This window comes from Colobus angolensis, unplaced genomic scaffold (assembly GCF_000951035.1).
Source record: "Colobus angolensis palliatus isolate OR3802 unplaced genomic scaffold, Cang.pa_1.0 Scaffold35, whole genome shotgun sequence".
NCBI lineage: Eukaryota > Metazoa > Chordata > Mammalia > Primates > Cercopithecidae > Colobus > Colobus angolensis.
Genome location: NW_012116821.1, coordinates 3,087,210 through 3,112,154, shown reverse-complemented (window position 1 = coordinate 3,112,154; position 24,945 = coordinate 3,087,210). Strand labels below are relative to the sequence as shown.

At 43.3% G+C, this 24,945-nt stretch overlaps 1 protein-coding gene across 1 annotated transcript in view; it reads right to left on the bottom strand.

Moving 5' to 3' along the window:
- Positions 1–24,945, bottom strand: part of ZDHHC14 (zinc finger, DHHC-type containing 14) — a 320,843-nt gene that overhangs the window by 84,123 nt on the left and 211,775 nt on the right. The window lies entirely within an intron of this gene.

The window sequence follows — 24,945 nt, the reverse complement described above, 5'->3', positions numbered from 1 at the left end:
CTAAATCCAGCTCCAGGGTCCCTTCACTTTTCCCATTGGCTTCCTCAAAAATGCCAAGTATAGAATGGGAGGGGGAGAGTGCATTGTGAAAAATACATTTAAAAAAAATCATTAAATGTGTATTTTGAAAATCATTTCTACATTTTATCATCTCAATAGCACCTTTAATTTTTAGAACCAGTTCTAAAAATGTCAATGAAAATACAAACATGTAGAATTTTTAAATTCCGATTTTATCTTATAGTCTCTGATTTCACATTAAGATCACATGGGAGCTTTTAAAACTCCCCTAAGGTATGAACCCTGTCCCAGATTCATTAAATCAGAATGACCTGGGTTGTTCTCATGTGGGCAAGGTTTGAGAACCCCTCTCTCTGGGAAGATAAAACTTCCAGTTTCATTTCACCTAGACTCCTCACAGCCCTATTAGCCTTGCCAAGAAAAGGTTAGGGCAGCTGGCTGTGTAGTCAAGAACAGGAGCACAGGGTGGATGGAGAAGAGCAAGAACTTCCATGAGGGCTTCAGCTGAGACTCTCTGGCTGACAGATGCAAGCCAGACCTAAGGGACTGGATCAGTCCTGGGGAGCGTCAGAGCTGGTAACATTAAAGATAACTGTTCATTTTAACTCTCACCCTCTTAAAGCACATACTATCAGAGATGGTTGCAAGATACTTTTGGTTAATTTCCAAAGTGGTAGGAATCAGTCCCGTCACCCATTCAGGCCCCTCACACCACACCAACTCATCCTGGGCAATCATTGAGCAGAACTGCTGAGATCCTGGTCCTGCCCTCAGAGATTCCTTCATTGGTTTGGGGCGTTATATTAGTCTGTTCTCATGCTGCTATTAAAGACACACCTGAGACTGGATAATTTATAAAGGAAAGAGGTTTAGTTGACTCACAGTTCCGTAGGGCTGGGGAGGTATCAGGAAATGTATAATCACAACAGAAAGGGGAGCAAACAGGTCCTTCACATGGCAGCAGGGAGGAGAGGTGCCAAGCAAAGGGGGGAAAAGCCTCTTATAAAAGAATCAGATCTCGTGAGATCACTATCACAAGAACAGCATGGGGGCAACTGCCTCCATGATTCAATTACCTCCCACTGGTTCCCTCCCATGACATGTAGAGATTATGGGAACCACAACTCAAGATGAGATTTGGGTGGAGACACAGCCAAACCACATCATTCTGCCCCAGCTCATCCTAAATCTCATGTCCTCACATTTTAAAACACAACCATGCCTTTCCAACAGTCCCCCAAAGTCTTAGCTCATTCCGGCGTTAACCCAAAAGTCCAAGTCCAAAGACAAGGCAAGTTTCTTCTGTCTATAAGCCTATAAAATCAAAAGCAAGTTAGCTATTTCCTAACTACAATGGGGGTACAGGCACTGGGTAAATTACACCTGTTCCAAATCGGAGAAATTGGCCAAAACAAATGGGCTACAGGCCCCATGCAAGTCTGAAATCTAATAGGTCAGTCATTAAACCTTGAAGTTCCAAAATAATCTCATTTGACTCCATGTCTCACATCCAGATCACACTGATGGAAGAGGTAGGCTCCCACAGCCTTGGGCAGCTCTGCCCTATGACTTTGCAGGGTACAGTCCCCCTCCCAGCTGCCTTCATGGTTGATATTGAATGTCTTCAGCTTTTCTGGGCATAAGGTGCAAGCTGTCAGTGGATCTACCATTCTGGGGTCTGAAGATGGGTGGCCCTCTTCTCACAGCTCCACTAGGTAGTGCCCCAGCTGGGACTCTGTGTGGGGGCTCTGACCCCACATTTCCCTTCTGCACTGCCCTCACAGAGGTTCTCCATGAGGGCTCCACCCCTGCAGAAAACTTCTGCCTAGACATCTAGGCATTTCCACACATCCTCTGAAATCTAGGTGGAGATTCCCACACCTCAGTTATTGTCTTCTGTACACCCACTGGACCAACACCACGTGGAAGCTGCCAAGGCTTGAGGCTTGCACCCTCTGAAGCTATGGCCTGAGCTGAACCCTGGCCTCTTTTAGCCATGGCTGGAGTGGCTGGGTTAGAGTCCATAGGCTGTACACAGCAGGGGGGGCCCTGGACCTGACCCAGGAAACCATTTTTTCCTCCTAGACCTCTGGGCCTGTGATGGGAGGGGCTGCCGTGAAGGTCTCTGACATGCCCTGGAGACATTTTCCCCATTGTCTTGGTGATTAACATTCAGCAACTTGTTTCTTATGCAAATTTCTGCTGTCAGCTTGAATTTCTCCCCAGAAAATGGGTTTTTCTTTTCTACTGCATGATTAGGCATTTTCTGATTTTCCAAACTGCATTTACTGCATTTTCCAAACTTTTATGCTCTGTCACCTCTCAAATGCTTTGCTGCTTAGAAATTTCTTCCACCAGTACCCTAAATCCTCTCTCTCAAGTTCAAATTTCCACAAATCTCTAGGGTGGGACAAAATACCACCAGTCTCTTTGCTATATCATAACAAGAGTCACCTTTATTCTTGTTTCCAAGAAGTTTCTCATCTCCATCTGTGACCACCTCAGCCTGGACTCATTGTCCACATCACTATCAGCATTTTGGTCAAAGCCATTCAACAAGTCACCAGGAAGTTCCAAACTTTCCCACATCTTCCTATCTTCTTCTGAGTCCTCCAAACTGTTCCAAACTCTCCCTGTTACCCACTTCCAAAGTTGCTTCCACATTTTCAGGTATCTTTATAGCAGTGCCCCACTACCCAATACCAATTTACTGTATTAGTCAATTCTCATGCTACTATAAGGACATATCTGAGACTGAGTAATTTATAAAGGAAAGAGGTTTAATTGACTCACAGTTCTGAAGGACCGGTGAGGCCTCAGGAAACTCACAATCATGGCAGAAGGGGAAGCAAACACATCCTTCTTCACATGGTGGCAGGAAAGAGAAGTGCCAAACAAAGATCTCATGAGAACTCACTCACTATCATGAGAATAGCATGGAGGTAACTGCCCCCATGAGTCAATTACCTCCCACTGGGTCCCTCCCATGACACATGGGGATTATGAGAATCACAACTCAAGATGAGATTTGGATGGGGACACAGCTAAACCATATCAGGCACTGAGATGTCTAAAAACTCCTCCGTGATGTTGATATGGTTTGGTTTTGTGTCCCTGCCCAGATCTCATGCTGAATTGTAATCCCCAGTGTCAGAGGAGGGGTCTGGTGGGAGGTTATTGGATCATGCAGGTGGATTTTCCCCCTTGCTGTTCTCCTAATAGTGAGTTCTCATGAGATCTGGTTGTTTAAAAGTGTGTAGCACCTCCCCTTGCACCCTCTTCCTCCTGCTCTGGCCATTTAAGACCTTCCTCTTTTCCTTTCTTCCTCTTTTCCTTCCTCTATGATTGTAAGTGTCCTGAGGCCTCCCCAGCCATGCTTCCTGTGCAGCCTGTGGAACCATGAGCCAATAAAACCTCTTTTCTTTATAAATTATCCAGCCTCAGGTAGTTCTTTATAGCAGAGTGAAAATGGAGTAATACAGATGGGAATCTGTAGTCAAAGATGAGAAGCCCTGCTCCAAGAGTGAGCCACCAGCATCCATATCATCTGACAGCCTAGCAGAGAAGCAGATTCTTGATTTGTCCCAAATATCGAATGGGAATCTGCCGTTCACTGAGATTCCCCAGTGATTGAAACTTTCAGGTTTGAGAACCCCACTATGGGGTGCCAGTAAATACTCCCCAGTCCACACATTCCTATGTGCCTCTTTATTATGTACTCAAATACACTCACTTGCATGATAAAGAGCTAAACTTAGAGAACAAGCTTAGTCAGGTGAGGGGCCACATCACAGAGTACACCCATACCCAAGCATTTTCACACAGAGTATTTGGTGATTTAGAACAGCTCAGGGTATCTGGAGAGCTGTGCCATTCTGCCCCCAAGCAGGGCTGCTCTCACTCACTGACAGTACCCACGACTCAACATGTCATGATTTAAGGGCTCCAAAAGGTATGCCCCTCCCTGCAGTCTTCTTTAAAAATATATATATATTTTTAATTTTTAGAAATAGTCTCACTCTGTCACCCTGGCTGGAGTGCAGTGGTGCTATCATAGCTCACTTGACCTCCCAGGCTCAGGTGGTCCTCCCACCTCAGCCTCCCAAGCTGCTGGGACTACAGGTATTCACCACCATGCCTGGCTAATTTTTAAATTTTTAAAATTATTTATTTATTTGAGAGACAGAGTCTTGCTCTGTCACCCAGGCTGGAGTACAGTGGTGTGATCTTGGCTCACTGCAATCTCTGCCTCCCAGGTTCAAGCCATTCTCCTACCTCAGCTTCCCAAGTAGCTGGGACTACAGGTGTGCACCACCACACCCAGCTAATTTTTGTATTTTTTTTAGTAGAGACGGTGTTTCACTATATGTTGGCCAGGCTGGTCTCAAACTCCTGACCTCAGGTGATCCACCTGCCTTGGCCTCCCAAAGTGCTGGGATTACCGGCATGAGTCACTGTGCCCAGCCTAATTTTTAATTTTTTTGTAGAGACAGGGTCTTACTATGTTGCCCAGGCTGGTCTTGAGCAACCGGCCTCAAGCAAGTGATCTTCCCACCTTGGCCTCCCAAAGTGGTTACAGGCATGAGCCACTGTGCCCAGCCTCGGTCTTCTTTAAATGGCTGTCAGAGGTCTGGAAATCTGCCATAGCCCTTTAGCCTAAGGCTTTGGTGTTTGTGAAAGTACAATCCCAGAGTTAAGGAGAGTGCTTTGAACTGCTACTGGCCATGAATTATTCATGGAAAATTAAAGTTCCAGGTTGGAGGGAGAGCAGGCAGTGTGGAGGGCAGGGCGCGGCTATGGCAGGAGGATGAAGCAGATCTTCTACTTCTCTCTTCCTGAGGCCCAAACCTTCTGCTTAGAATAACTGAACAGCTGTGGAGCCAGTCCAAGGACTCTGGGTGGCCTTGCCCTACCAAGCAGGACACCCTCTTTTGGCAGATGCCCCATCTGCCTGGCACCCCAGGTGGCTGCCCCATCAAATGGCACTAACGTCACAGGCATCTGGAGAGGCGCTGAGCTCCAAAAGCAGGGGCCTTAAGAAGAGGGAGGCCTTGCAACTGATTCTGTAATAAGGAGAGAACAAAGAGATGGCACGGCTGTGTGCTTCCCCTGAGCACTGGACAGAAATCACTGGTTTTGAACCCATCAAAGATAAGGCCAGGTCTCTATGCCAGCTGGGTGCCACTGAGGCCTAGATTAATAATCATCCTTATGTCAGCTGTGGAATCTATTGCCTCTATATACTCCTGCAAACATGGGTAGAAAAACTAGACCTGATATCTTTTTAAAAAATATGAATTCAATCAAACATTTGTGTTCATTTCATCAGAAAAGTTTAGAAACTGAATCGTGAAGGTGATTATTTTAAAATGCAGGAATGACAAACTTTTCAACACTACAATTATTTAAATAGCCTAGTTCTGACTAGCAATGACTTGAAAAAGCGAGTATTTGCTGGCACTCCTGAAGATAAACTCTATTGATCTTTAGTTCCAAAGTGCACTTTTTAAAAGATTGAACCTCTGTTACAAAGAGGTGAAATGCTGAAAGCTAGAATTCAAAAGATAGTAAACTGAAGCTTAAGAATTAAATCCAAACCCAAAACTCTTTGACTAAATATTTGGAGAGCTCTTTATGTAAAAGAAATTGAAGGATCAGAAGACCTGGATTCGGGGCCCAGCTTTGCCATGAAAAAAGTCAACCAATACTTATGAAGGATTTACTATAAGCCAGTGCTGCACCAGGGGCTGCGGAGGGCCGCTGGGGTCCTGGGAGGGCTCTGCTGGGTGGTCTGATGAGCACAGCAAGTCTCCAGCCTGTCTTGCCACCCATTCTGATCTGATCTGTTCTCCTGGCCCTTAGAGTCAGCTTTCTAAATGCAAGTCCCACCAAGAAACTCAGACCCTCCCATGCAGCACACAATCCGTGAACCTTCTCTCTCCTTGCACAATCTTCCATGGAGCCTGTGCTCAAAAGACAGTGGCCTCCTTGGGTTTCCCCGAGCAGGCAATGCTGTTTTCTACTTTCAGGCATTTGCATGTGATATACTCTCTGCTCAGGATTCCCTCTCCTGCTGTCTGTGCAGATAATCCTATCCTTTCAGGGCCAGTTCCAGCTTCTCTTGTGAAAACACTTTGCAAGCAGAGTTACTTGTTTCCTCCTTTGGGCTCTCACTGCGCCTGCCTTGTTTATTTATCCAGCCACTAGATCTGTATTGTGCTTCTACTGTGGGCCAGCCCTGGGCTCTGAGCTGGGGACACAGCAGGAACTCAGACTTCTTCTCTGCTGGTGGTGTTTACAGGCTGGAGGGAAGACCCAGTACCGATGATGTCAGGAGGATTTGTTTCCAGATCTTCCTGCTGCTCCAGGGCAGTGACCATGGCCTATCCACTTTCAAGTCCCCATCGTCCAGCACAGGGTCTAGCACATAGGAGATGCCCAAGACGGAGGACTGCCATGCTCCTGCACCTCCACCCCGCCTGGGAATCACAGCCGCAGGCCCTCAAGTGCTGCAATGCTGTCCACCAGGCAGGCCACTCTTGTGCTTTCAGCCCCTCCCTTGCAGAGGACACCTTTCCAAGGTGCTCTGTGGATCTGACTCTTTCAAAACTTGTCCACAAGCTGCTGCTGATCCAGAGCAAACCTTGCATGGCCAGGTGGCACCCCCAAAAATGGCCGGCTGAGGAGGCCAGCTATGTACCTCAGGGAGCCCCGCTGTTCTTTCTTCCACACAATGCATCCAACAGCTGCCTAGGCCCATGGCTTTCAGGCACGTTTGCATCCAGGGCAGATGGGAACAAGGAACAAGGGGGCTGGAAACCCAGGGCTTCACATACCAATCTTAGCACCAAAGGAACTTTTTCTTCGGTGTTCTAGCCTGAGGCCAGTGGCCAATCATGAAGTCTTTCTCTCATCTCTGGAGATCACAAACACCTGTGGCCTGTGTCATGTGGCACAAAGAGAGAAGCAGAGGGAGGGTTCCTGCTCTAATCAATTTTTCTGGTTTTGGTTTTTTTTTTTTTTTTGTATTTTTGGTTTCCTTTGGTTGTTGGCAACAATTGTGCCTCTGCCTCTTTGGGCTGCTCTTTGTGGTTTAAATACAGCAATTGAGAAAGGAATAATAGGCATTTGCAATAGCTAGTGGGTCAAACACTAGAATTCTGGGGGGAAAACCTCTAGCAGTTAGGCAAGTATATATGAGTCAGTATTTTTTTAAATTAATTAATTTATTTTTTGAGACAGAGTTTTGCTCTTATCACCTAGGCTGGAGTGCAATGGCACAATCTTGGCTCACTGCAACCTCTGCCTCCTGGGTTCAAGCAATTCTCCTGCCTCAGCCTCCCGAGTAGCTGGGACTACAAGCTCCTGCCACCACACCCAGCTAATTTTTTTGTATTTTTAGTAGAGATGGGGTTTTGCCATGTTGGCCAGGCTGGTCTCAAACTCCTGAGCTTAGGTGATCCGCCCACCTTGGCCTCCCAAAGTGCTGGGATTACAGCCATGAGCCACCGTGCCGGTCCCAAGTCAGTATTTTTCTTTTTTTTTGAGACGGAGTCTCGCTCTGTCACCCAGGCTGGAGTGCAGTGGCCGGATCTCAGCTCACTGCAAGCTCCGCCTCCCGGGTTCCCGCCATTCTCCTGCCTCAGCCTCCCGAGGAGCTGGGACTATAGGTGCCCACCACCTTGCCCGGCTAATTTTTTGTATTTTTTAGTAGAGACAGGGTTCACCGGGTTAGCCAGGATGGTCTCCATCTCCTGACCTCCTGATCCGCCCATCTCGGCCTCCCAAAGTGCTGGGATTACAGGCTTGAGCCACCGCGCCCGGCCTACAAGTCAGTATTTTTCAAGGAAATTTTTATACACAAGCATTCTGAAAGAGTATGTAAAAGTTTGAAATGGTCTCCTCCTTCATATAGTCCCCCAACCAATTGGTGGACGTTGTTGGCATGGAGACAGAAATAATAACAGTACCTACATCTAGTGTTACCCTTGCAATCAGCCTGTGGGCAAAAGTTAGGGGAACTGGGGATGAAGAAATTGGGGCTGTGCAGTGTGTGGGCTCAGGGATGGGAAGCTGCCTGTTGATTAAGTTGTTTCACACAGAATTCCTGGGCTTACCGGAGGCCTTCTATCAGCTGTTTAACTTCTGCCTGTGACTTCAAGTAAATCATCTTTTTTTACTGAAGGAATAACAGAGCACTTCCATCCTGATAGATCCATTTGTCTCTCATCAGATTTATTCCTGCCCCAAATTCAGGGATCAAATGTCTATGTGTTACCATATACAGTCACTGGACTCCGCTTTCTTACAATGCAAAAGGAAAAATCCCAAATTATAAAAGATGTAGATTAAAGTTCTTTCCTGCCATTGCAGCTGCAGTGGTACTGCCCTAACTGCCCTCGGGCTGGGGAAGGGATGAAGGGGCCTAGTCACTATGCTGGCACCTCCAGCACACCACAGCCACCATACAGAGAGGAGTTCAGTCTCTCTTCCCTGTGAGCACCCCCCCCACACACACTCCTCAAGAAGTAGAGTCCCCAACTCAGGCCAGCAGTGCAGCCTCCCTACCTCCTGGCTGAACACTCCCAGTGTTCACTCCCATCCAGACCAGCAGCTTAGCAGTTCTCTGAGGTGCAGCTCCTAGAGGCAACTGAGAGTTCCTCGGCCACTGCCACTGCCACCGCAAGGATGCTGCCTTGCTGCCCTTGGAGTGGGAAAGGAGCAAAGACCCTGAGTGCTTCAACCATACTGCCAGCAAGCTGCAGTTGCCCTAAGGAGAAGAGGCCAGGCTGTCTCCCCTGGGACCCACCCACTCACCCTGCTCATCACCAGAAAGGGTCCCCTCCACTTAGGTCCACAGCACAGCTGCCCCAGCCCAGGCCAATCACAATGATTGATTGTGGCTCTGCATCTCTTGCTCGGTGAAGCCCCACGACAGAAGTGAAAGGCCTTCTGCTACAACCACTGCTAAGGGCCCTTCCTCTGCTTCCAATATAGGGACAGAATATAAAGCCTGAGCTTACCCCAGAGCTGCAGTGGGCAGCCCGGGAGTGCCAAGCTGAGATCTGCAGCCAGCACCTAAGTGGGAGAGGAGCCTACACCGCAGAACACTGAGAGGGCATACAGCTGCAAATATGTGGAAATGCCGAGGAGCTTCGTGGCTGAGGAAGAGCCTACCTGCTGGCCATTACGCTTAAGTGCCATCAACTGTATCAAAGCCCAAAACTTCAACACCAAAAAAAAAAAACCTCAAAAACCGAAAAACAACAACAACAACAAAAACAAAAACAACACTTTGCTAATATACTCCCCATGTGAAACCAAGGACAATAATTAACTATAAATAAAGACCTTCTACAAAGCCTCTGGAAACATCCAGAAAAGTCTACTGACTGTACTCAACTTACACCACAGTTAAAGGACCACCAGCCCACACAGATGAGAAAGAGCCAGCCCAAGAACTCTGGCAACTCAAATAGCCAGAGTGTCTTCTTTCCAAACAATTGCACTAGTTTCCCAGCAAGAGTTCTCAACCAGGCTGAAATGACTGAAAGACAGAAGTAGAATTCAGAGTATGGATAGCAACAAAGATTATTGAGATCTAGGAGAAAGTTGAAATCCAATCCAAGGGATCTAGGAATTGCAATAAAATGATACAGAAGCTGACAGACGAAAGAGTCATAAAAAAGGACCAAACTGATCTGAAAAAGATGAAAAACATACTATAAGAATTTCATAATGAAATCACAAGTATTAACAGCAGAACATACCAAGCTGAGGAAGGAATCTCACAGCTTTAAGACTGGCTCTGAAATAACTCAGTCAGACAAAAATAAAGAAAAAAGATTGAATAAAACCTTTGAGAAATATGGACTTACGTAAAGAGACCAAATCAACGACTCTTTGGTGTCCCTGAAAGAGACAGGGAAAAAGCAAGCAACTTGGAAAACTATTTCAGGATATCATACATGTAAACTTCCCCAGCCTTGCTAGAGAGGCTGACATTAAAATTCAGGAAATGAAGAGAACTCCTGCAAAATAATACACAAGAAGAATATCCACAAGACACATAATCATCAGATTCTCCAATATGAAAATGAGAGAAACAATGTTAAAAAATGTAGAGAGAAGAGGCAGTTCGCCTACACAGGGAACCCTATCAGGTTAACAGCAGATCTTTCAGCAGAAACCCTAAAAGCCAGAAGAGATTGGGCTATGTTCAGCATTCTTAAAGAAAAGAATTTCCAAACAAGAATTTCATATCCAGCCAAACTAAGCTTCATAAATGAGGGAGAAATAAGATCCTTTTCAAAGCAAATGTTGAGGAATTCCTTGCCACCAGACCTACATTAAAAGAGATCCTGAAAAGAGCACTAAATATGGAAAGGAAGGACTACTATCAGCCACTACAAAAACACACTTAAGTACACAGACCAGTGACTCTATAAAGCAACCACACAAACAAGTCTGCATAATAACTAGCTAACAATGTGATGACAAGATCAAATCTGCACATATCAATACTAACTTTGAATGTAAATGGGAAATGCCCCAATTAAAAGGCACAGGGTGGGCTGGGCATGGTGGCTCACACCTGTAATCCCAGCACTTTGGGAGGCCCAGGTGGGCAGATCACTTGAGGCCAGGAGCTTGAGACCAGCCTGGCCAACATGGAGAAAGCCCAAATCTACTAAAAATACAAAAAATGAGCTGGGCATGGTGGTGTGTGCCTGTAGTTCCAGATACTTGGGAGGCTGAGGTGGGTGAATTGCTTGAACCTGGGAGCCAGAGGTTGCACCAAACTGAGATTTGTGCCACTGCATTCCAGCCTGGGTGACAGCGCAAGACCCTGTTCAAAAAAAAAAAAAAAGAAAAAAAAGATGGCACAGAGTGGCAACCTGGATAAAGAAGCAAGACCCAATGACCCAATGGTATGCTGTCTTCAAGGGACCTATCTCAAAAGCAGTGACACCTATAGGCTCAAAATGAAGGGATGGAGAAAAATCTACCAAGCAAATGGAAAACAGAATAAAAGTAGGGGTTACTATCCTAATTTCAGACAAAACAGACTTTAAACCAACAGAGATAAAAAAAAAGACAAAGAAGGGCATTACATAATGTCAAAGCATTCAATTCAACAAGAAGATCTAACTATCCTAAATATATATGCACCTAACACAGGAGTACCTAGATTTATAAAGCAAGCTGTTAGAGATCTACAAAGAAACTTAGACTCCCACACAATAATAGTGAGAGACCTCAACACCCCACTGACAGTATTAGATCATTGAGGCATAAAATTAACAAAGATATTCAGGACCTGAATTCAATACTGGACCAAATGGACCTAACACAAACATCTATAGAACTCTCTACCCCAAAACAAGAGAATATACATTCTTCTGATTGCCACATAGCACATACTCTTAAATTGACCACACGATCAGACATAAAACAATCCTCAGTAAATTAAAAAAAAAAAATCATACCAACTATACTTTCAAGCCATAGCACAAGAAAAATAAAAATCAATACTTAAAAAAATTGCTGAAAATCATACAATTACATAGAAAATTAAACAGCCTGTTCCTGAATAACTTTAGGGTAAATAATTAAATCTAGGCAGAAATCAAGAAGTTCTTTGAAACTAATGAGAACAAAGATGCAACATACCAGAATCTCTGGGACACAGCTAAGGTAGTGTTAAGATGGAAGTTTATAGCACTAAATGGCCACATGAAAAAGTAAGAAGGATCTCAAATTAACAACCTAACATCATAACTAGAGGAATTAGAGAAGCAAAGGAAAACCAATCCCAAAGCTACTAGAAGACAGAAATAACCAAAATCAGTGCTGAACTGAAGGGAATTAAGAAACAAACAAAAAAACCTACAAAACATCAACAGATCCAGGAGTTGGTTCTTTGAAAAAATTAATAAGATAGACTGCTAGCTAGACTAATAAAAAATGGAGAGAAATCCAAATTAACACAATTAGAAATGGCAAAGGGGGCATTACCGCTTACCCCCACAGAAATACAAAAAATCCCCAAAAAACCCAGAGAGTACTATGAACACCTCTATGCAGACAAACTAGAAAATCTAGAAGAAATTGATAAATTCCTGGACACATACAACCTCCCAAGACTGAACCAAGAAGAAGCTGAATCCCTGAACAGATTAGTAACAAGCTCCAAAATTGAAGCAGTAATAAAAAGCTTACTAACCAAGAAAAGCCCAGGACCAGATGGATTCACAGCTGAATTCTACCAGATGTATAAAGAGCTGGTACCATTCCTACTGAAACTGTTCCAAAATATTGAGGAGGAGGTACTCTTCCTCAACTCATTCTGAGGCCAGCATCATCCTGATACCAAAACCTGGCAGAGATGCAACAAAAAAAGAAAACCCCAGGCCAATATCCCAAATGAACATAGAAGCAAAAATCCTCAAGAAAATACTAATAAACTAAATCTAGCAGCACATCAAAAAGTTAATCCACCAAGATCAAGTAGACTTTATCCTTGGGATGCAAGGTTGGTTCAACATACACAGATCAGTAAATGTGATTAATCACATAAACAGAACTAAAAAATTTCCTTAAAAACACAAAATTATCTCAATAGATGCAGAAAAGGCTGTCAATAAAATTCAACATTTCTTCATGTTAAAAACCCTCAATAAACTAGGCATTGAAGGAACATACTTCAAAATAACAAGAGCCATCTATGACAAACCCACAGCTGACATCATACTGAATGGGCAAAAGTTGGAAGCATTCACTTTGAAAGCTGGCACAAGATAAGGATGTCTTCTCTTACCACTCCTATTCAACATCGTACTGGAAGTCCTGTCCAGAGCAGTCAGGGGGAAGAAATAAAAGGCATTCAAATAAGAACAGAGAAGAAAGTCAAACTCTCCCTGTTGGCAGATGACATTATTCCATATCTGCAAGACCCCAGAGTCTCTGCCCAAAAGCTCCTTGATCTGATAAACAACTTCAGTAAAGTTTCAGGATATAAAATTAATGTATGAAACTCACTAGCATTCCTGTACACCAACAACATCCAAACAAAGAGCCAAATCAGGAACACAATCCCATTCACAGTTGCCATAAAAAGAATAAAAAACCTAGGCATACAGGTAACCAGGAGGTGAAAGATTTCTACAATAAGAGTTACAAAACACTGCCAGAAATCAGAGATGACACATACAAATGGAAAAACATTCCATGCTTATGGGCAGAAAGAATCAATATCAGCCAGGCACGGTGGCTCATGCCTGTAATCCCAGCACTTTGGGAGGCCAAGGCGGGCGGATCACGAGGTCAGGAGACGGAGACCATCCTGGCTGAAAATACAAAAAATTAGCCAAGTGTGGTGGCGTGCACCTGTGGTCCCAGCTACTCAGGAGGCTGAGGCAGGAGAATGGCGTGAACCTGGGAGGCAGAGCTCGCAGTGAGCCAAGATCACACCATTGCACTCCAGCCTGGGCTACAGAGCGAGACTCTGTCTCAAAAAAAAAAAAAAAATCAATATCATTAAAATGGCCATACTGCCAAAAGCAATTTACAGATTCAATGCTATTTCTATCGAAGTACCAATGACATTCTTCACAAAATTCAAAAAGATTATTTTAAAGCTCATATGCAACCAAAAAAGAGCCAGAACAGCTAAGGCAATCCTAAGCAAAAAGAACAAAGCTGGAAGCATCACATTAGCTGACTTCAAACTATACTACAAGGCTATTTGTAACCAAAACAGCATGTTTTACTCTGGTATAAAACAGACACATTGTTATTAGTCCATTCTCACACTGCTAGGAAGAAATAACCAAGACTGGGTAATTTATAAAGGAAAGAGGTTTAATTGACTCAGAGTTCCACATGACTGGAGAAGCCTCAGGAAATTTACAATCATGGTGGAAGGCAAAGAGAAGCAGGCACCTTCTTCACAAGGGCAGCAGGACAGAGTGAGTGCAAGCAGGGGAAATGCCAGACGCTTATAAAACCATCAGATCTCGTGAGACTCACTCACTATCACAAGAACAGCATAGAGGAAACCACCCCCATGATTCAATCACCTCCACCTGGTCCTGCCCTTGACCCGTGGGGATTATGGCGATTGCAATTCACGATGAGATTTGGGTGAGGACACAAAATCTAACTATATCACACATAGATCAATGGAGCAGAATAGAGATCCCAGAAATAATGGTACACACCTACAACCATCTGATCATTGACAAACCTGACAAAAACAATGGGGGAAAGGATTCCCTATTCAATAAATAGTGCTAGGCTAACTGGCTAGTCACAGACAGAAGATTAAAACTGGGCCCCTTCCTTACACCACGTATAAAATCAATTTAAGATGGATTAAAGACTTAAATGTAAAATCTAAAACTATAAAAACTCAGGGAGATAACTTAGGAAATGCCATTCTGGACATAGGACCTGGCAAAGATTTATGATGAAGATACCAATAGCAGTTGCAACAAAAACAGAAATTGACAAATGAGACCTAATTAAACTAAGAGTTGTTGCACTGCAAAGAAACTATCAACAGACTAAATAGACAATCTACAGAATTGGAGAGAATTTTGCAGACTAAACATCTGACAAAGGTCTAACATGCATAATCTGTAAGGAGCTTAAATGAATTTACAAGAAAAAACCCCATTAAAAAGTGGGCAAAGGACATGCACATGTATGTTCACTGCAGCACTATTCACAATAACAAAGGCATGGAATTAACCTCAATGTTCATCAGTGGTAGACTGATTTTTAAAAGAAGATATACATGTGGTTAACAAATATATGAAAAAAAGTTCAACATCATTAATCATTACAGAAATGCAAATGAAAACTACAACGAGATACCATCTCACACCAGCAGAATGGTTATCATTTAAAAGTAAAAAAATAACAGATGTGGGCTGGCTGCCGTGGCTCATGCCTGTAATCCCAGCACTTTGGGAGCCCGAGGCAGGCAGATCACCTGAGGTTTAGGAGCTCGAGACCAGCCTGGCCAACGTGGTAAAACCCCATCTTTACTAAAAATACAAAAATTAGCCAGGTGTGGTACCAGGTGCCTGTAATCCCAGCTACTTGGGAGACTGAAGCATGAGAATCACTTGAACCTGGGAGGCAGAGGTGGCAGTGAGCCGAGATCATGCCATTGAGCTCCAGCCTAGGTAACAAGAGTGAAACTCCATCTCAAAAACAAACCAAACAAACAAAAAACAGATACTGGAGAGGGTGCAAAGAAAAGGGAATGAAGGGACTGCTTATACACTGTTGGTGAGAGTGTAAATTAGTTCAGCCATTGTGGAAAGCAGTGTGTCAATTCCTCAAAGAACTTAAAATAGAATTACCATTCAGCCCAGCAATCCCATTTTTGGGTATATACCCAAAGAAATATAAATCATTTTACCATAAGGACACACGCACATGTATGTTCACTGCAGCACTATTCACAATAACAAAGGCATGGAATTAACCTCAATGTTCATCAGTGGTAGACTGGATAAAGGAAATGTGGTACATATACACCATGGAATACTATGCGGCCAAAAAAAGAATGAGATCATGTTCTCTGTAGCAACATAGATGGAGCTGGAGGTCATTACCCTAAGCAGTCTAATGCGGGAACAGAAGGCCAAGTACTACATGTTTTCACTTACAAGTGGGAGCTAAATGATGAGAACACATGGACACAAAAACACAAAGACACATAGACATCACCCACTGGGGCCTACTTGAGGGTAGAGGGTGGGAGTGGGGAGAGGATCAGAAAAAATACCTGTGGGGTACTAGGCTTAGAACCTGGGTGATGAAATAATCTGTATACTAAACCTCCATGACACACAGTTGACAATAAGAAACCTGCACATGTACCTCTGAACCCAAAATAAAAGCTAAAAATAAAATTCTTTCCTTATCGAAGGATTCAGAACAGTGGCATTGCCTGGTGGATTTCAGTTTCATAAACCATTAACCAGCTGATAGAATGCCTGCCAGAGTGGTAGGAAGCTCTGCTAAGAGGAGTCACTCGGAATGAAAATGAAGCAACTCTGTGCATTAGGATGTAAGTCACAGGGCAAATGTGCTTTGCTTTAGACTCAAGTCTCTGTGACTATTCTATTGCATTTGCTGGAGTACAGCTGTTGGATGCTACCAACACACAGCTGGTGGATCTAACAAATCTTAAATGTTCATAACGCTCATTTTACTTGTGCTCTGTAACATTTAGGACATAAACTACCCAGCCTTGGAATAGCTAAGCTGTCAGGAAAGAAGATGGTTATTTTAAGAGCCATTGAATATAATCTCTGGGCTTACAGTCTGAAACTTCCAAGCCTACAGGAAAATATTAACAATGATCAGATGTTAGACAAGTCAACTCCTTTTATTTTAACTGTTTGGGAAAATGGTAGAGTAAATTCTGGTCTGTCTATATACACTGGTTTGGTTTCCACTGGAGAATTAAAATGTGAATATTTTCTTAGTAATATATTGGATGGCAGCAACTTTTTCTTTATGAATTCTTATATACAGATATGCACAGGAAGACTCATGAAGCGGCGGGGCCCCCAGTCCTCCTCTTCCAGTTAAAATCCTCAGTATGTCCGTTTGTCTTACACATTTTTCTTCAAGGATGGAAATGGATGCCTGAGGAGGGGCTCATTTGGGCAGTTTCAAACCCAAGCCACATGCCGGCAAAGCCTGGAGCATCTCCTCTGCTTAGTCCCCTAGCCATCACAGGAGGAGCAAAGAAGGCCTGCCAAGTCAGAAGCAAGAGAGTGAGGAACATGGAGAGGTTGGGGAGGCCAGGGCCAGGGCAGGCCCCAGGCAGCCAAGTAGTGAGTCCTGCAAGGAATGAAAGAAACATGGCGTTCCAGGCCCAGTTTGCATTTTCCTAATCATTCACTCAACACCTATGAGTGTTGAGAGTTCTCTGGTGGGCAAAAGGAAGCTGGTGCTTGCCTTCAGGGAATTTACAGTCTGGTGGAGGGCATATATTAATTAAATAATCACACAACGAAATGCATTGTTGCACACTGTGTATGTTTTAGTTAGAGAGCAGGAGAGTCCACCTGGGGCAGGAACTCTTCCCAGAAGCAGCAGCATCTGAGCCAGGATGTGGAGGCTGATAGAGTAGGGTTTCCCTAGACAGTGTGTGTGGGGGTGTGCACGCTCGCTGGGAGCAGGGAGCCAGGCACTTCGGGCACAGGGGGCAGCTTGTGTCCTGGTTCCAGAACAGGAGGGAGATGTCATATTGAGGACATGGAGGGAGACCAGTGTGACCAGAGCATAGTGTAAGTGGGAGATCTGAGAGAGGAGGAAGGCAGGAGCTAGGTCACACAGAGCCTTGTAACCACATCTGGGACGCTGGCCTTCATTCTGAGTGCAAAAGGAAGCTGTGACTGTTAATTTTATGTGTCAACTTGGCTCAGCCATGTACCAGTTGTTCGGTCAACCACCAGTCTAAATGTTGCCGTGAAGATATGTTTTAGATGAGATTAACATTTAAATCAGCAGACTTTGAGTAAAGCAGCTTACTCTCCCTAACGAGGGTGGGCCTCCTCCAGTCAGGTGCTGATCTTCAGGGCAAATACTGAGCGCCCCCGAGGTAGAAGCAATTCTCAAGACTGCACGGTAGAAACCCCGCCTGCTTCCAGCCTGCTGCCCTGCAAGATTCAGGCTCAAGATGGCAACACCAACTCACCTGACTTTCCAGCCTACTGGCCTGCCCTGTAGATTCCAGACTTGCCAACCCCACAATCAGAAGAAGCCAATTCCTAAAATAAACCTGTCTCTTCTCTGCCCCCCATACATATATTCTGTTTCTCCAGATATTTCTCTAGAGAGCAGTGAATAATACAGAGGCCAAGAAGGGTTCTGTATTGTGTGGTAAAGTGATCAGGTAGGCAATTAAGTCATAACACATCAACTGCAGTATCAAATACAAATCGGCTAGGGAAGAAAGAATGGATCTATGCCCACTTAGGAGGGATTTGGAATACAAGTTGGAGACAATGTTAGCTTGAAATAGGGTGGTAGCCCTGGTGATGGAGAGAAGGAGATACAGTCCAGAAGCTTTAAAAATGGGAAAACCCATGATGAAGAGACGTAGCCTGGCGGCAGGTGACCAGGGTGAGTCTCGGACTCTGGCTCGGGCAGGGAGCCCGGGGCAGTGCAGTGGGGTTTCTGTGGTACCGCACGGAGGGGAGTGGGAGGAGGTCATGGGTGTGGTATTGAGCATTAGCAAATACCATCTATGAGGGGCACATGCAGAACTGGACCTCAGAGGAAGGACCTAGGCTGGAGATAAGTATTCAGCAATGACACAGGCGCTCCAATGTTTATTTAATTTATTTATCTGAGATGGAGTCTCACGCTGTCACCCAGACTGGGGTGCAGTGGCGTGATCTCAGCTGACTGAAACCTCCACCTCCCAGGTTCAAGTGATTCTCCTGGCTCAGTCTCTGGAGTAGCTAGGAATACAAGCATGCACCACCATGCCTGGCTAATTTTTGTATTTTTAGTAGAGACGAGATTTTGCCATCTTGGCCAGGCTGGTCTCAAACTCCTGAGCTCAAGTGATTCACCCGCCTCGGCTTCCCAAAGTGCTGGGATTACAAGCATGAGCCACCACACCTGGCCTCTCCCATGTTTAAATGCAAAGGAACAACAGAGAGGTGTAGCGTGTGGTGTTGTTGAGTCATTTAGTCCATGCCAAACACATTTGGGAAAACTCAAATTCTGGTGTTCTCTCTAGGAAGCTGATGTGAGCATTAGCACAGTCAAGGCACTAGGAACCTAGCAGCAAAGAACCCCCCTCCCCCGCCAGGTTTCTTACCGAACGCTTGAGCACAGACCTCATAGCATCCATGCATCTCCCCACCAAGGCCCACTAGCACGGGGAATGCTGATGTGGGAGGGTGGACCCTGGTGGGGACATCCTGGGGCTTCCTTCGGAGTAGAGCGCCATGGCTGAGCTGTGCCCCCTCTGGGCTGGATGGAGAGTACTGGAAACAAAACTCAGCCAGGACCTGCAGCTGGCAGGAGGGATTAACCCATCATGCCCAGAATGCTTGGACCACGTGCACAAAGACAGGAAGGGCTAAGCACTGCGAGAGTCCAAAGCTGGAATAATTTAAGGCTGCATCAGCTTGGAGAGGGATCCTTCATGAAGGGCCTAGGAGGGAGCCAGGTGGGCAGCAAGGGGCCTACCCCACATGACAAGGATGGGGATCTGGAAGGGGCCCTGGGGCACGTCCTGCATAGAGACGGTTAGTCTCTCTGCCCTTGCTGGAGGCATGCAGGGCCGGGAGGCTGGGCAAATTTTTTTCCACTTGGGTTCAAACCATTCTGGTGGGCTTGCCCTTGCGCGGTGAGCAGGACATGAAAGACCTGCCAATGGGTACATGCTGGTCCTGTGGAATGAAATGGAACTGTCATGGATGCTTTCCAGCTCTGGGAGGGAGCACAGGATGCACCCGGTGCACAGGGCTGCAGAGCCCTGACCGTGCTCTGACTTGCAGAGGAGTCCCCAGAGCTCCTCAACAGCTGGCAAGAAGGTGTGAGTGGTGGGAAAGATGAAAGGGGAAAGGGGCTGTGACAGACAAAGAAAGGGGGATGGTGAGTGCAGACAATCCTTGCCTTTCTCGGAACAGGAAGCTGGTTTTGAGTTGTAGGGGGTAATTTCTTTAGAAAACACAAGGATTTGGGCTTTTCCCAGACTTGGTCATCAAAGGGCATGTGGGATGATCTCTTGAGGAGAGAACTTTGTCAAGAAGAAGGCATTTGTAGGATAAGAACTTTAAACAGGCCCTCTAACCCCATGAGAACCTGACTACTTAGGGCCTTAACAAGGAATTGAGGGGGAAAAAAACCCAATGGAAATATTAGTAGAAAATAGGGCAAAGCAACCTTTTTCTGTCTACTTAATAGAGAACAGAAAAAGGTGGCCTCGAAGAATGAGTTTCATGTGCTATGCAGTGCTAGTTTCTTTTATGCATTCATTCAAATATTTATTAGGCATATACTGTATGCCCAATAGTCCTCTAGGTGCTGTAGATACAGTGATAAACAAGGTAAGTCCTCTTTCCTGTTGTGGCTTGTACTCTAGGGAGACCAGATAAACCCAGAAACTGTATTTTTAATAATAGAAGTGTGCAGACAAATCATACTTAATGGCAGATCTTAAACTTGGCTGATGATCAGGACCATCTAGGGCAGTGGTTCTCAACCAGGGCGATTTGCCTCCCAGGGGAAATTTCAAAACGTCTAGAGATGTTTGTAGTTGTCATGAGTGGGAGAGAATGTCACAAGTGGCATCTAGTGGGTGATGGCCAGGGATGCTGCTAAATGTCCTACAATGTGCAGGACAGCCCCTCCCAACAAAGAATATTCCAGCCGCAAATATCAAGAGTGCTGAGGCTGAGAGGTCCTGACCTAGGGTCTTGCTACTCAAAGTGTGGGTCATGGACTGGCAGTATTGCCATCACCAGGAAGCTTGTTGGAAATAAATAATCTCGGCGTCTCCTCCCAGCCCCGAACCTGCTGAGCCAGAATCTGCATTTTCAAAGATTCCCCACACACACCCCCATCCTGAATTTGGATTTGGATGCACATGAAAGTCTGAGGAGCCTTGCTGTAGGTGCACACACTTATTAGCAGGCAGGACAAAATTAACAGCAAGTCAGCCGACTAGTTAGCTAAGCTTGGTGAAGTCCCCTCTCTCCTTTTAGGTACTCTGGCAAGCACCATGCATGAAAGGTTTACTTACCTAGGAGGCTCAAAAAAAAAAAAGAAAAAAGAAAAAAAAAGAAATACAGATTCCTCATTCCTAAAGATTCCTATCTGCAGGAGGGGCTAAGAATGCATATTTTTATAACAGCTCCCTGTGTACATCTGAGAGAGACAGGTTTGGGCCATGGCAAACACCATGCAAGCAACAGCTGAACCCCAAGGCTGCGTTTCAGTACCATTAGCTGGGGAATCGAAGCAGTTGGCTAAAAACACAGACAAAAGAGAAAGATGCAAGCCATTTACAAAGATGCTCACGTCACCCAAAGAGCTGATATTATCTAGTTAATTACAGAGGAAGGTCGGCCCAGTAAAACAGCCAGGCCAGGTGTTTAAACTGTTTTTGTTGTTATTTATAGCAGTGTGAGTTCAAAGAAACTTTTACAAAGAACCTCAGTATACAAAACAGATGAGAGTGAAGCAGCTCTGGTTGTGGGGACGCCCAACATGCCTGTCCCTTGTCTGGGCTCCAGGAGGCACAGTTTGAAAAACATCATGACAGACAATAGCTGTGGTCTAGAGTGCATGCCGATTCTAGGTGAGAAAGACCCTAGTAAACTACATGTCATTCAAGGAGCGCTCTTGTGCACACAGGCTTGCTCTCATTAAGATGAGATGGCTATTTGCGTGAACTTTAACGTGACTATGGAGTGGCAAACATCAACGTTCAAAAATGATTCCATGAATAGAAACACAAATATTCCTACAAATTGGTTTGAAAATATAAGTTCCAGAAAATGGAAACATAGAATGACCTCAGTAAATAGTATGATTTTTTGATCTGGTGGAGAAAACAGGCTTCAGCTTCTCCATTTTTAAACTATGACAATCTCAGTTCCTGCAGTTCAGGGACATTGTAATTCATGCAAAGACCTTGAACTGTCAGATGCTATGATGTTCACAGCTATCAAAAGCTCTTTTTTCAGGGGCTGCCCAGACTCTGTAGGGAGATATATATATATACACACACACACACACACACACACACATATATATAAAATATACGATGCACGTGAAAGTCTGATGATATATATATACGGCACTAATTAGTATAATTAAAAACAGAATAAAAAGAAAGTGTTTAGTAGCTGTGACCTTTTTAGTTTAACTGAGTTAATCCAATACATGCTCATAACAAAATGAAAATTAATGACTACCTTATTTTTTGTCATACTATTTTTTTCCACATGGATGCCAAAGCCTTGCCCTTGAGTGGAAAAGAAAGTGGCTTTGTCCTTGCAAAATTTTAATTTCCCTCAAATTGTGTCAAAGTTCTCTGAGTATATACACAAAACCGCTGTGCTGCATAAGTGAAGATCAGTTCTTCCACTGAAAGCCAAAGCTAGAAATACTTGTGTGTGTTTCCACTCTATGGGACATAATTTCTGCATTGTCAGAAATTGGTAAATATTGTACAGTGATAGAGATCAATTTGGGTTGCCAGTGTTGGCATTATTGTAAGACAAGTAGACGAGAACAAAGGCAAAAAGTGGACACTGGATATACCATGCTATGGCAGGGCCAGGCTTCATCATTATCACCAGGAAAATCAGACAGGCTTTTATTGAAGTTTAAGTGGCATTAATATTGAGGGCATTAGCAAAGACCTGAATGCAAGGGCCGGTTTATCACTCCTTCTACACAGGACTGGTGCAAGGTTTTATCTTTAGCATTGAAGAAAAGAGAATTAGGGTTACCAGCACAGAAGCAGGGGATGCTATTTATAAGTACAATATACTTTAAAGAAAAAAAATGTCCATCTATTATGGTCCTAAGCTCTTTTCTTTTTTGCCTCTATTCAACACAGATTGGATAAAATGAATAAAAATCTTCACTGAGGTTGACAAATATAAACCAATATATATACAAGCTTTAAAAGTATTTTTATATGTTTAATGGCACAAATACTTGGAAACTATAAAGAAATGTCCCATTTAAAACAGAAAAATAGAATCACAAAACTCTAGAAATAAAGCTAACAAAAAAATGGTAGGTAGCTTCCGTGTGAAGAAAAAACCAATACAACATAGAGACTTGAAGGGGGTTTTGAAAACCATGGAGAGGCACTCTGCTTCCTGCGGTGAAAGATTCAGTATTTTAAATATGTCAATTCTTCCCAAATTACTTTATACATCTATTACAATGCTAATAGAAATCTCAACATGATTTAGAAAAATTTTGATAAATTTGACAAAATGATCCTAAACTTCATCTAGAAGAATAAACATGAGAATATTTGCAAAAGCAGAATAACCGAAATGAAATAGAAGATCCCCAATAGACAAATTCTCTAAGATTTAGTATCTGATAAATACAGCCTTTGAAATCAGTGGAGAAAGCATGGATTATTATTAATTATTACTTTGTTTATTTATTACAAATAAACAAAATTAGGATAGACAGCTAATCATTTGAGGGGAAACCCTGAAGGTAAAACCATACCTTCAAATACACACCAAAGACTAAAATGTAAAAAATTATAACATGTAAGAACTAGAAAACTTTTTTTTATAACTAGAAAACTTTTAAAACTAGAAAAGTTTATACATAAACTTTTCTGATTGGGAGGACAGGGGTAGGGAAAGGTTTTTGGACATACAGGTTTTTAAATTTTTATATGGTCATACTATCAACCTTTTATATATATACATTGGCTTGTCATATATGTTTGGCAACATAAAGAAAAGATTGATACTCTGACCACATAAAAAATTAAAAACCTGTATGTCAAAAAAACTTCATAAAAATGCAAATGATAAAGTAAAAAAAATTTGTAACATATATAACAAAGGGTAGTATCTTTAAAGAGCTCATAAATAAATAGAAAAAAGTCAAACATTCCAGTAATAAAATGGGCAAAAAATGAACAGGCAACTCACACAAAGAAATAATAGCTATCAGTAAATATATTTTTAAAAGTTTGTGATTTGTGCCCAATCCCCAGTTTCAAACAAATGAGGTCAGAAGTTAATTTTACATGACAATATTTGGTATTGTTGAGAGCAGTGAGGATAGGCATGCTCATATGCTTTTGGTGAAGATATAAATTTATACAATCTTATAGGGGAACAAGTTAGTTGTGTATCTCAAAACATTAAAAATGTATGTACCTTTTGGCGCAGTAACAGCATTTTTAGGCATTTGACCTAAGGAAATTTTCATGAATACTGATTGCAACATTGTTTTTAATTAACATTAAAAACCGGAATCAACTTTGACGTCAACAAGATGGAATTTATTAAACAAATTATGATGTGATCATACAGTGGACTACTACACACCTATTAAAAATGCAATACCTGTTAAGAAAGGTTCATAGTATATTAAGAGGAAAAAAAAAATCTGCCTTCAAAATAGTAATGTACAATGTGATCCCATTGGGTAAAAATATTTTATGCAGAGAAATCAAACTGGAAGGATATACCAAAATGTTAATTATTAATATCTCTGGAAGAATTAATTAAGTGCCTTTAATATATTAAAATCTATTTTCATTTTCTTCTTTATTCTTTTTAAGTATTCTCTAATGGACATATGTATTACTTTGTAGTGAGAAAAAAATATCCCTTTTAAAACAGTTTGGAAATAGGCATAAAACATTTGCAACAGAAATTGGTTCCCTACAATTCATAAATTTAGATGTCAATGAAGTATTTCTACTGCTTTGAAAAAAAATGCAAGTTCATAGTTTTCATAATGATTTTTGAAAGACGTCCCCTCTATTTCCCCTAAAGGCTGGTTATAAGTGAGTAAAGTGTTTTTCAGATTCTCACTTCACACTGAAGCTCTATGACAAGGAGGTATTTCACTCACTGGGGGCACTTGCAGCTCTTGAAATTTTAAGTCAGCTCCTGGCCCTCTGGCAGCCCTACAGTGCTGTATGGTGCTGAATCCAAATATTAGCTCACTTAACACAGACAGCTTCAGTGTCACCACATCAAAACCAATCTGGTCCAACTTTTTTTTTTTTTTTTTTTTGAGATGGAGTCTCATTCTGTCACCCAGGCTGGAGTGCAATGGTGTGATCTTGGCTCACTGCAACCTCCCAGGTTCAACCGATTCTCCTGGCTCAGTCTCTGGAGTAGCTAGGAATACAAGCATGCACCACCA